This window comes from Podarcis tiliguerta, assembly GCF_965153285.1.
Source record: "Podarcis tiliguerta genome assembly, chromosome: 14".
Taxonomy (NCBI): Eukaryota; Metazoa; Chordata; class Lepidosauria; order Squamata; family Lacertidae; genus Podarcis; species Podarcis tiliguerta.
In genome coordinates this window covers 38,143,570-38,157,125 of record NC_139547.1, presented here as the reverse complement: position 1 = coordinate 38,157,125, position 13,556 = coordinate 38,143,570, and positions in this window count along the sequence as shown.

The window sequence follows — 13,556 nt, the reverse complement described above, 5'->3', positions numbered from 1 at the left end:
TATAAGATGTGTCGACAGAGAACAAAACACTAGGAGATCGGCCAAGCGTAGTAATTACACGAATTCCTAGGTCAAGAAGAGAACAAAAATATCAACATAGATAAATGCAGACATTGGCAGGCCACTAATATACAGAGCAATTAGTCAGAAGACACTGATAGATGCTTCGGTGTATCCACATGAGAAGGATGGGATGGGCTAGTCAGAAGAGCCAAAGGATTTCTGCATGGTTCAAGAATGATGACAGTATGTTGTGACTGTGCAACTGGAAAGGGAAAGATTGCTGTAACTGTCTGACTGGTTAAGCGGTAACCACCTGTGTAGTTGGATGTGTAAAAGGATTGTGCCTGACATCATTAAAGGGCAGCATCCCTCTGATTTTATTTATATATTTTTAGGAGGCTAACCCTACGTAGGTTTGTATGAATAAAGGCCTAATTTATCTCTTAAAGCCTGTGTCTTTTGGTGTTCCTTTGGGGAACCACAGTAGGATGAACCTTTTACAACTTTTAAAGAAAAAGGAGAGGCCCTTGTGCTATAATTTACCTGCAATGTTGCTCCATGGCCTTCTCCTAAGAACCAGGATAAGGCAGCAGTTGAGATGTTCTGCTGCTTGTTTATTTTCTTTTGGTTTAGCTTTTTTTGCTGCATATAGATGTCTTTCTCTTTGTTCTGCTTTTCCTTGATTTTCTACTGTATGTTACTTGCTTATCTTTCAGAATATAATTGCTAGCTACCATGGGGGGCTGCTTTCACAACAGAAAAGCAGGATAAAAAGTCCTCATAAGTGAATAAAATAATAATAATAATAATAATAATAATGGGGGGAGAATTGTGGAAAAAATGATATATGCTGCCAGAGAGTCTCTGTGACATGGAGTTGCATGTTGAACAGCTGTTCTAAGCAGAACAGAACATTACTCTTTCCAGGACAGAATCTCTTCCAAAGCAATATGTCAGGAGCTGGGAACTTCCTCTATGTGCCACTGCCCCATGTGGTGAGTCACAGAACTGCAGCTTTGAAGCACCTGCCTCATCAGTGAAGTCTGATTTAACACAGTCCTCCCAAATTTGGGTGTGTTCCTTCCTGTATTCTTTTGTTGATCCAAGCTTCAGGTTTGTGCCTTGTTCCTCTCACCTGGTTTATCATATTCAGCCATAAAACTCACTGGGTAACCTTGGACCCAATCACTGCCTCTCAGCCTAACCTAAACTCACAAGTTTGTTGTGGGGATTAAATGATGATGGGAAGAACTCTGTCCGCCAGCTTGAGCTCCTTGCAGAAAAAGGTGGGACAGAAATGCAATAAATGTAAGTAAGTGGCAGGAGGATAGAAGATGAAGACTGCCTTGCCTCAGAGGAGGTGAATATTGGAGGTAAAGGGAAGGAAATAATAAGGTCTAGGATTGTTAACTCAGTTGTGAGCCTGGAGAAAGAGAAATCAGATTTATTCAGAGACTTTACTGAAACAGTGTGGGTTGTGGGTTAGGATTGCTCTTTTACTTTGCAATCCAAAACCCTACTTCCTGGCAGTAAATCTCACAGACCTCAATGGGAATTACTTGAGAGTAGATAAAACAAACAAACAAAAAATTCTTCCAGTAGCACTTTAGAGACCAACTAAGTTTGCACACGAAAGCTCATACCAATAACAAACTTAGTTGGTCTCTAAGGTGCTACTGGAAGGAATTTTTGTTTGTTTGTTTCGACTACCGCAGACCAACACGACTACCTACCTGAAACTTGAGAGTAGATAGGCGTTGTTAGAAACTCTTGCATCTTTAGAGGAAATTACTTTTAAAAACCCAGTCTTCAAATGAAGCACAGATTATATTAACTTAACATTTTTGTTTTTCTATTGATTTCCCCCTTCATTATAGGTGTCTCTTTTTTTCACACATGGTAAATATTTCTGGAATCTGTGTCCTAAAATCAGTGTCTCCTTGTAGTGAGATTTACTTTTCACTGAAACAATATAATTCAGGGAAGGGCTGAACCACGCACATTTATAATTTAGAATAGCAACTAGAGAATGAATAACAAGGAAGACTTTTTAATATATATAAAAAAGCAAATGCGCTGTCAGGACATGTAATAATGTTAATGAGCACAAGACTTTAAGCTTCCGTGTGCCAAACTCTGTAATTTTAAATGCAAAAAGAGAATATTCACGACCACATCGCAAGAATACAAGGAGGCGACAAAGACAGCTGTTGATGTGCACCTTCCTTCTTAACTCTGCTATCTGCATCTTATCAGGTCCCTTGTGTTTATGACAAAGGAGGATTCATTTTGAAATTTAAAAATGCAAAGGGGTGGGAAAGAGTACCTCCCAAAAGTTTTCAAAACAAGTGGCTTTCTTTCCCTGTTTCCTTGACTGGGGGACCACAAAGTAATCTTCATAGTTGTACCTGTCAGCCTTTTCTCCCTGAAATCTGCCTCTGCAGTGCTCACCTGCTGTAGCTCAGCAGGGCAGGGGAAAGGGGTGTGGCTTAGTAGGGGTGTGGCTTAGAGAGAATAGGCGGGGCATAATGGAGAGTGACAGAGCCAGATTCAGAGGTCTTTGGAGACAGATTGTGCCCATCAGCTGGAGGCTCCCCCAGTGGTGGAGCTAGCTGCTCTGGCACCCGGAGCGCCACACATGGCACCTGGAGCGCCACACCTGTGGGGGGGTGCTGGCGAGACTCCCAGGTGGGTGCGCCAGCGGTGGCGAACATCCCAGGGGGGGGTGCTGCCTGTGGCGATGTCACACACCCCTCAGGGATGACACCCGGGGCGGACTGCACCCACCGCACCCACCTTGCTCCACCACTGGGCTCCCCATCACTTTTGTAACCAGTGATGTATATGCATTTTTTCTATTTCAGGATACAGTACATAGGGCTGTTCAGGTAAAGCTTAGCAAGGTGCAGGTCAGATTGATGAGATACAGGACGCTAATGGGCTAGACAGCATCTTAAAAAGTAGAGACATCACCTTGTTGACAAAGGTCCGTATAGTAAAAGCTCTGGTTTTCCCAATAGTGATGTATGGAAGTGAGAGCTGGACCATAAAGAAGGCTGATCGCCGAAGAATGGATGCTTTTGAATTATGGTGCTGGAAGAGACTCTAGAGAGTCCCATGGACTGCAAGAAGATCAAACCTATCCATTCTTAAGGAAATCAGCCCTGAGTGCTCACTGGAAGGACAGATTGAAGCTGAGGCTCCAATATTTTGGCCACTTCATGAGAAGAGAAGGCTCCCTGGAAAAGACCCTGATGTTGGGAAAGATGGAGGGCACAAGGAGAAATGGACGACAGAGGATGAGATGGTTGGACAGTGTTCTCGAAGCTAGGAACATGAGTTTGACCAAGCTGCAGGAGGCAGTGGAAGACAAGAGTGCCTGGCATGCTCTGGTCCATGGGGTCACAAAGAGTTGGACACGACTAAACAACAACAATGGGCTAGGGCTCCCCTGACAGCAAACTGTGTGCAGGTGGTTTATAGGATGATGCCACCGTAGGCAAACACTTTGTGCAATATGCATGTAGTGTGTGTACCTAGGGGAAGATGCTTTTTGTACTCGTTTCAAGAGACAGGGCCCCATGCAGCTAAAACCTCAAGGGGCATATTTATTTATCCCGTGTACTTATATAATGCTTAATACTAAGACAGCCTCAAAGAGTCAGGAATCCCTTCCCTATTCACATGCCATCTTGCCAAGGCACATCCTGACTTACACCTAACACAAACACATCACGCAATAGGAAACAAAGTCCAGCATGAAACTCATTTTTATCTTGCTCTGTAGGATAGGAAGGTGTCGAGTGAGGGTCAGAAATGGGCCAATTCCTGTCATTTCAGACAAAAAAATAATAATTAAGGGCCTCTTCAGTAGCATTTTTATTTCCAAAGCTCTCTTAAAAACAAAAGCTCGACACAAAAATTTACTTCTCTTCATGTAGCCTGACGATTTCTGTAGATGAAATAAAAAATGGTTTGAAACTACAGTTGCCATAGAGATGGTAGAACACCTTACAGCATTGTGATGGGGCGGGGGGAACCCACACCAATTTACTAGAAACAGCAAGAATTAAGACAGGAGGGTAAAAACTTATACAGTGATAACTCGGGTTGCAGACACTTCAGGTTACAGACTCCGCTAACCCAGAAATAGTACCTCGGGTTAAGAACTTTGCTTCAGGATGAGAACAGAAATCGTGCTCCAGCAGCGTGGCGGCAGCAGGAGGCCCCTTTAGCTAAAGTGGTGCTTCAGGTTAAGAACTGTTTCAGGTTAAGAATGGACCTCCAGAACGAATTAAGTTCTTAACCTGAGGTACCACTGTAAAATAAGGTGTGTATGAATAGGACCTGCAGCTAGGTGTTACAGTGAGCAGTATTCCTGCTCAGCATTCCAGTCAGTTAGCATCAATGTCCTTTCCATTCTCCATCCCATGTGGTTTTGTGTTTCTGCCCCCATCCCAAGTCAACCATCATTCAGTGGCTTTCCATAGCCATCTGGAGATCTCTCCATTGACTGACATATGGGAAGGAGGTGGGAAAATCACATACAACCCCAGGAAATAATGCTGGTGTGGGGGTTGGCTTCTGTTCACCCCAGAGATTTTGGGGAATCGGAAAGCTCAATCCATTTGACTTCCAGATTAACATATTCGTTTTTTCCACATGCTACATGCTGTTGCTGTGACTGAAATAGCCCCCACACATATGTTGCCTAATGAGCACCTCATGTGCCTAAGAAAATTTGATCGCGCCTGATCAAAGCTGAGGGTCTTTAGCATATGTGGCAATTTAGCAGGAGCTAATGATCTACCTGCTTTGCCATGCTCTATTATGAATCACACGTTTAATTTTAAAGCAAGATGTCTTAATATCTCTGGTGTGGGGAAAACGGATGTTCTTGGTTTTTAAACTGTTTGCATGCAATTGAATTATTATGGCGGAGCTTGCAAGAGCAGAGATGGGAAACCTCAGGATACCAAATTATCAGTAGAGAACTGTTACAAACAACTATTGAAAACAAAATGATTAAAATCAATGATCAGCTAGAAACCACATTAAAACACAAACCAACATTCCACATAGCAGGAGAGGCTTTCTTGATCAACAATGGCTTTAGCAGGTACAGTGAATGCACCTGCCTGATATCAATAAACAGGGAGTTCCCAAGTGTGGCCACTACCGCACAAATTGATGGATTTCTAACAAATGTGTGATGTGGCACCTGTAACGGTCACTTCTGCAGATCGAAGAGAAGAAGAGTTTGGATTTGATATCCCACTTTATCACTACCTGAAGGAGTCTCAAAGCGGCTAACATTCTCCTTTCCCTTCCTCCTCCACAACAAACACTCTGTGAGGTGAGTGGGGCTGAGAGACTTCAGAGACTAGCCCAAGGTCACCCAGTCGAGGGGGCATATATGGGGTAAGGTGGTCTTGTGAGTAAACTGGCCTATGCTGTTAAGGGCTTTATGTACTAATAGGAACACCTTGAATTTGGCATGGTAGAGAACTGGCACTGAGTGCAGGTCTCTGACCAAAGGTTTTATATCCTGACAGAGTCTCACTCCTGTCAGCAATAGAATCATAGAATCATAGAGTTGGAAGAGACCACAAGGGCCATCGAGTCCAACCCCCTGCCAAGCAGGAAACACCATCAGAGCACTCCTGACATATGGTTGTCAAGCCTCTGCTTAAAGACCTCCAAAGAAGGAGACTCCGCCACACTCCTTGGCAGCAAATTCCACTGTCGAACAGCTCTTACTGTCAGGAAGTTCTGCAGCATTCTGCACTAACTGCAGCTTCTAAATCAAGCACGATGGAAGCACCATTTCTAGTCTACAATGTCTTTTCTGAGCTATTGAGGTGATCAGAACTGTGTACAATATTCCATGTTTAGATGTTCCATTTTTAAAAGGCATCGTGATATTGTACAATCCGTTTCCTAACCAATGCCAAACACAGAATTTGTTTTTGTCACCGCTGCTACATGTTGGGTCAACATTTTCAATCGAGCTCGCCACCACAAACCCCTGGATCCCTTTCCTGGTAGTCATCCCCAGTTCAGGCCCCATCAGTATTTATTTGAAGTTAGAATTTACACTCATGGGCTCCATATATGATATCCTGCTGTACGATGCCACCTCTCCACTGCTGGCAATCAAGGATGTGAAGTGGGGACAAGGCAAAGCACGGCTCAGTAACTTCATGCAGTGAGCTGTGTTAATTTAGACCAGGCTTCTTCAACCTTGAGATGTTTTGAGACTACAGTTCCCATCATCCCTGATCACTGGTCCTGCTAGCTAGGGATCATGGGAGTTGTAGGCCAAAAACATCTGGAGGGCCAAGGTTAAGGAAGCCTGATTTAGACATTACAGGGGATGAGAACAATGGAGCAGGATTGTAGCTCAGTTGAAGATCGTAGCTCAGTGGTCTGACTCAGTATTAAGGAGCTTCCTATGCTTTGGGGGGACTCCTGCCAACCTAGCAGTTCGAAAGCACGTCAAAGTGCAAGTAGATAAATAGGTACCACTCCAGCAGGAAGGTAAACGGCGTTTCCGTGCACTGCTCTGGTTCGCCAGAAGCGGCTTAGTCATACTGGCCACATGACCCAGAAGCTGTACGCCGGCTCCCTCGGCCAATAAAGCGAGATGAGCGCCGCAACCCCAGAGTTGGCCACGACTGGACCTAATGGTCAGGGGTCCCTTTACCTTTACCTATGCTTTGGGGAAGGGTCATGACGCAGAGGTAGAGCCTACACCTTGCATGCAGAAGGTCCTGAATTAAATCCCAGCATCTCCAAGGTGGGCTGGGAGAGATTCCTCCCTGGACAGCTCCTTCTAGTGTAGACAATACTGAGCTCAATGGACCAGTGGTCTGAATCAGTATGTATAAGGCAGCTACGGCAGTCATTGGATGTCTGGTAGTATCTAATTCCACCCAGTCTAATGGTTGTGGATGGTCAGGTGTGGTGGGAGTCGTATTCTGCCCCTGATTTAGCTCCGCTGTCTGAGCTTCTGCTTTTTTTGCTCCCGGCTGTTCTGAGCGCTGCCGATTTCCTACACGGCCACAGCTGCTCATCTTGCATTAGCTTTGGGCAACGCCGAAATGCCATCACTCAGATGGCTCATCGGTCATTCGTAGCTTGCTGTCCGCCCTGCCAAAAGAGGATCGCTTATTACAAGACATGGCAGGGAGACGCTGTCCTTACAGCTGTGGAACCGCCTTCAGAGTGACAGGTTGACAACTTCACTGCAGCGACTGAGGATAAGTGGGGGAACCCCGTTTTTAACTCGGAGATTCTCGGCTGCAGTTCTTTCACCGCAGCTGCTCTAGGCATCCAGAATAATCATGCAAATGCAGAACATTGGGACCCAGAGAGGCACCATATGTTAAGCCAGGACATGGCTCCATCTAGCTCAGTGTGAGCCAGTGTGGTAAAGTGGTTCAGAGCAGTGGACTCGTAATCTGGTGAACCAGGTTCGATTCCCCACTCCTCCACATGCAGCTGCTGGGTGACCTTAGGCTAGTCACACTTCTCTGAAGTCTCTCAGCCCCACTCACCTCACAGAGTGTTTGTTGTGGGGGAGGAAGGGAAAGGAGATTGTTAGCCGCTTTGAGACTCCTTGGGGTAGTGATAAAGCGGGATATCACATCCAAACTCCTCCTCCTCCTCCTCCTCTTGCAGGGGCAGAGGAAGGGGCTGCAGTGGGGGTGGGCCGCCCCGGGTGTCACCACTAAGGGGCGTGACAAAATGCCGGAAGGCACTCACCGCGGGGTTTGCAGCACACCCGAGCCACACGTCTCTCCTGGGAGTGACGCGGTGGCTTGGGTACCCGCAGGCTCCATGCTGCCCCAAAGGGTCCACCCACCTTCTCCCCCTCAACTGTACGGCAGCTGAGTGGGAGGAGGCAGGCAGACTCCTTGGAGGCCCCGCGGAGCACCCTGCCCTGGCTGGCCCTGCCCCATGGGTGGGTGGCTGGCCCTGCCCCTGGGCACAGGGCACATGCGCCGCCCCAGGCGCCCGATTGGCTTGCTCCACCGCTGCCTACTTGGGGATTGAACCTGGGATATTCTGCACAAAAGACAATGCTCTACCCTCTGAGCTGTGGCCCCTCCCCAAATAATCAGACTGATGCCCCAACTGTGTATCAACCACACAATCCGCACATTTATAGGTGGAAATGGGAAGGTGGGTTTCAGCACAGCTCCACTGCAGGCACAGGTGGGGAAAACTCACCAGTAGGGCCGTCAGAGAATCCTAGTGGAAACAGGAGCAGAAATTGCCCATGTTTCCTTACTTGTCCCATGTTTGGAATGAAAATCAATCCAGCAAATGTGATCAGTATTTGCTGTTGCTGTTGCTGTTGCTGCTGCTGCTGCTGCTGCTGCTGCTGCTGCTGCTGCTGCTGTCGGGATCCTGCCCCGGAGTAAGGAAGAGGTCTTTATTCCAGCTACGAGTGGTACGGACTCAGTAGCAAGCACAAGGTCCAGGAGTAAAAGAGTTCAAGGTTCTGGAACAGTGCAAAAGATTCATAACCAAGCAGAAGATGAAGATGTCCCCACAGTTGATACGCGGCTCCTGCCAATCTTTCAAATATTTACTTATTACATTTATATCCCACCTTTCTTCCAACGAGCTCAAGGTGGTGTACAGTGGTACCTCGGGCTGTGAACGGGATCTGTTCCGGAGCCCCGTTCGCATCCTGAATAGAACGTAAGACACGATGGCACGTCTGCACGTGCGCGGGTCGTGTTTTGCCGCTTCCGTGCATGTGTGTGACGTCATTTTGAGCATGTGCGCATGTGCAAGTGGCAAAACCCGGAAGTAACGTGCTCCATTCCTTCCAGGTTGCCGCAGAGCGCAACCCGAAAGCACTCAACCTGAAGCACATTCAACCCGAGGTATGACTGTACATAGTTCTCCTTCTCCCCAGTTGATGTTCACAGCAACTTTGTGAGGTAGGGTTAGGCTAAGAGACCGTGACTAGCCCAAGGTCACCCAGTGAGCTTCATGGCAGAGTGGGGATTTGAACCCTGGTCTCCTAGGTCCTGGTCCAACATGCTAACCACTACACCACACACATGAGGTGAGGTCTGCTCACACCTAAGACTCTCACCCTATGAGTCTTCTGTTCCCACACCCACATGCTCCTCCTGCATGGGTGGAGCTGATCCTATCTATGAAGTTGGTTTGAGGCTGGACTGTTTCCTGCCCCTCTACCTCCAGCTCCTCTTCTTTAGCTCATCCCTCTGGTTGGTCGGAGTCCTCTCAGTCATGTATTCTCCAGGCTCAACATACCCAAATCCCTCAACTGTTCCTCAGAAGTCTTGGTTTCCAGACCCTTGGATTATCTTGATTGCCCTCCTCTGCACATGTTCTGGCTTGTCAATATCCTTAAACTGTGGTGTCCAGAACTGAGCACAGTACTCCAGGTGGGGCCCGACACTAATTTAAGGAATAACAACAAAACAAATAATGTAGTTTTTGGCAGAAGATGAACTGCAGGGGAATGGAAACAGTGTGGCCAAAAACGAATCCAAGATGGAAAGAAAAGTGATGCCCTCTTAAATCTCTAGCTACCAGGTGGATGAGAGAGACCCATGCTCACTTTCTTCCCTCTACACACTGGACTGGGTGGTGTGTGAGCATCATACAAACCAACTCAATGAAGTGATGTATTCACAAGAGGAACTCAACATTTACAAATCCCTTAAAGAAGGAGGCAGAGTTAATCTGGCTTCAACATGGAAAAGGGTAGACTTGTAAACTGAGTCTCAAAGCCTTGATAGATAGCTGTCTTAGTCAAAACATTTTTTTAAAAAAAAAATGTGGTTTTTTTCTTATTGAAGAGAGAAGAGGAGAGAAAGTTTAGAATGTCAGTAAATGGGATTAAAGTTGAAGGAAAACCTACCATCTAGATAATATACCTCATATGGCAACTGGCATTTTGATAATGTTAATTTGCCTCTCCAGATGCATTGTACATATGCTGTGGCATATAAATAAACATAGCATGATAGACCTAGCTTTGCATCAAACTCTCAGAGTAGAGATGTATAAATCTGAGGTTGGGAAAATATTTATTGGCCTATGTCACTCACTTCCTTCTGTGGAAAAACATGGGAAGTTTGTTTGCTAGACTAAACTCCCTTTTTAAAAAAAACAGACAGCAAGAGGCATTGGCTTGCTGAACTAAACAGGTTCTGCTGCGGCATTTATTCACATATCTGAAGAGAGGGGAGATCAGTGTGGAAGTAGAATCCAGATCGTGCCCATGGGCCCCAACCCTGACCTCAATGCATTTATTGGTCCTCTGCTCACAGAGCCTGTGACAAGAGTGAGGAAACTGTGGTGATCAATTTATTGTTGGGACTCCAACTCCCGTCAGTTGAACATGAGGTGAAACATCTGGATGGAAGCGTAGTTCAACAAAGGAGCCAGTCACCTGGAGGGGCAGTGGGCTTTCCCTTGCTACATAAGAAGATCCCTGCTTAATTAGGCCAAAGTCTCATCCCATTCTCACAGTAGCCAACCAGATGCCTATTGGAAGTAGACAAGCAGGACTTCATTGCAACAGCACTCATCCCACTTGCAGTTCCCAGCAACTACTACTCAGAGACATCCTGCCTCTGACAAGTGGAAGCTATGACAGCCCTTCAGGTTGTTGAAGAGAGCTGTGATAGTCCTCTCAGCATTCTTATTTTTTGCAACCTTCCCCCATAGGACTTTTCCCATACTGCTGATCATCTCGGTTGCCCTCCAATTTGTTTCTTAAAGAGCAAGAACTGGACACAGTACTGCAGATGGCTAGAAGTGCAACAGCAAATACCATTCAGCTTGCAACTTAAGGGTTAATTCTGTTGGTGTTAGCCTAGATGATGAATGAGGTATTGCTTAGCATCCAGGCAGGGTGGCATAATTGGGTGTGTAGTTCTGAGGGAGTATTTCCTCTATATTTTGGTTAAATATCTCCCTTCCATGTACAAGGCCTGAGCCAAGACAGATAAAACCTCTTTATACCTTTCTTCTCAAATTATAGTCTGTTTCTGTTCAGTTTTGCTCAGTAAAGCGTTATCAGGATTTTTCTCTCTGCACTCCATCTGTGTGGTTTTTCTAACACAGATGAGGTCTTACAAATACAGAATAAAGTGGGATGGTTACTCCCCATAAAGTAATGCCACACCAATTTGGCCACATAAACCGAATTACATTTGCTGCTGCAAACTTTCACTATTCTGTGTTTGTACCGCCAATCATCATGCTCTTTAACAGCATCTCAATTTTCAAAAAAAAATGAGTTCGGTTTCAATCCCAGTACACTCAAAAGACTTGGCTTTGTCTGTGCATTGAACATTCCATTTTAATTAAACTTCTATTCAACAGAAGAATGGGATCGGATCGATGTAAAAAAAAAGAACATCAGGATTACAGTTGTGTTGAAGGCATTACATTCCAATTTAATTAGAGTTGGGACCAAGCTGCAGAACAACTCAGTTGTACAAATGGTAAATTGAAGCTGCAATCCTATACTCGCTTCCCATAGAGTAAGCCCCATTGGACCAAATAGAATTTACTTCTGAGTAGGCCCATATAGACTTGCACTGCAAGACCATTAAATCACAGGCCAGGGTGGGAAGAGAAATGAATCAAAACCTCCCACCAAAATGGAGAAACTCCAGCTTTGCTATTCAGGATAAACATTGTCCTCTTGTCTCACTCAATTAAATTCCATTGTGATGCTCTTTTTTTCATAGTCAAAACCTTTCCCATTTAGCAGACTATGCTAAATAAGTACCCTTTATATCCCATGCAGGATGAGCAGGTTTCCAATGACAGCTCCCATGTCGCAACAACATTTGAATTCAGGGTTGTGTTCTACTCAGAGTCTTCTTCTTCTTTGGCAATCACTCGTAGCCGAGTAAGATTGTCTTCCATGAACACAGTCTTAACAGTGAGTCCGTAAGTGACTGTGAAGGCCAATTCTGGATCCACACTTCCTTCCACAGTGGGGACATAGGTTTCTGGGCGGGAGGTGATCACAGTGAGGGTTTGCCAAATGTGCCTTCCTCTTAGCACGTTTCTCCCTTTCGTTCTGAGTTTGAGCGTCTTCAAAGCTTCGGATATAGTTAGGAGACAGTTCGCTAAGATCCTTGCGAGAATTTTGCCGGTCGCAGCTAATAGAGATTCCTCAATGGACACCAGTAACTTGGATCCATAGATCTCAAAGGGTCTGCTTTGAGGGAAATGTTGTTGGATCCAACCCTAAGTCTCTGAAAGCTAACTGCTGTGAAGACAACTGAACTGTAGGGAATTTAACCAAAAAAGCAACTTTTTCAGACAGCTTCCTGCAGCCAACATTAGCTTACAACACATGATAACGGCAAGTGTCCCCCCCCCCCCATCCTTGCAAACCCAGTGCCTAAATTTGCATCTTACCTTGATTAGAAGGAGGTGATAATTAATTGTTTCTGCATGCTAAATCTGCAGCTGTAGAAGGAGATAAATCTATATAGAGAGAGATATATAGATATCTATATTGATATATAGATACACCAACACACTCACACTTAATGCTCTATCTGAAGGTGAAGATAGTGCAGCCATGGACTTGTAAAGAAATCAAGTGTTTGGTTGCAGTAATCTCCAGCCCTAAAGAAACCACCCCAGGGGTGAGGGAAGCTTTTTCAGTCTGAGAGCCGAATTCCTTTCTGGGCTACCTCACAGGGGCCATATTTCAGCAGTGGGTGGGGCCAGACGCAATAATGGGTGGAGCAACAATTGTTATTTAACTTTGTACGGTTGGCTTGTTTCTACACACGCTCAACACAGCCAGGCAGGCAAGAGCTGCACTGGAGCTATTTTATTGACTCATTCAGATATTCCCAGGGTGGTCTAACAATAAATCCCTCTTTGTGGGGAACAGTGAAAATGGCAGATCTGTGGGGGGGGGGGAGCTCCTAACTCTCAGCACCCTTAACAAGCTTCAGTTCCCAGAATGCTTTGGGAGAAGCTATGACTGTTTCAAATGGTGCAATACTGCTTTCAATGCATAGCACTGATGAGCCCTATATATAATTTAGTTGGGGGCAAGCAAATATGAGGGGTGACAGAAAGCAGGTCAGACCCCCTCGGGCTAAAAACATGACAACTTCCAGAGGAAGTGATCAATTTCCTGCTTCTTATTTTGCGGCTTACTTATCCAGGAATGATATATTCACTTTCAAAAGCTATTATTATTTATGCCCACAGGATGTCTCTGCAAGCAATGCATTTTAATGAAAAATCTGAAAGGCAACTTCTGAGGGGAGCGGGGAGGAGGGATGCTGTTATGTAAGAATTCACCGAAGGGACAACAGAGAAAGAGTGGCTTAAAATTGCTTCAGAACCTATTGAACCTCTGCTTATATTTGACATTTATTGATTCCCAGAAGCAACCTAGCTGAGTTAAAAAATCTACTGGTAAAAAAAAAAGCCTCACACACTTACCAGTTTGGTTCCAAGTGCTGAATGTAGTAGGTTTGGGTGCAAGTTACCGGAATGAACACAGAACACTT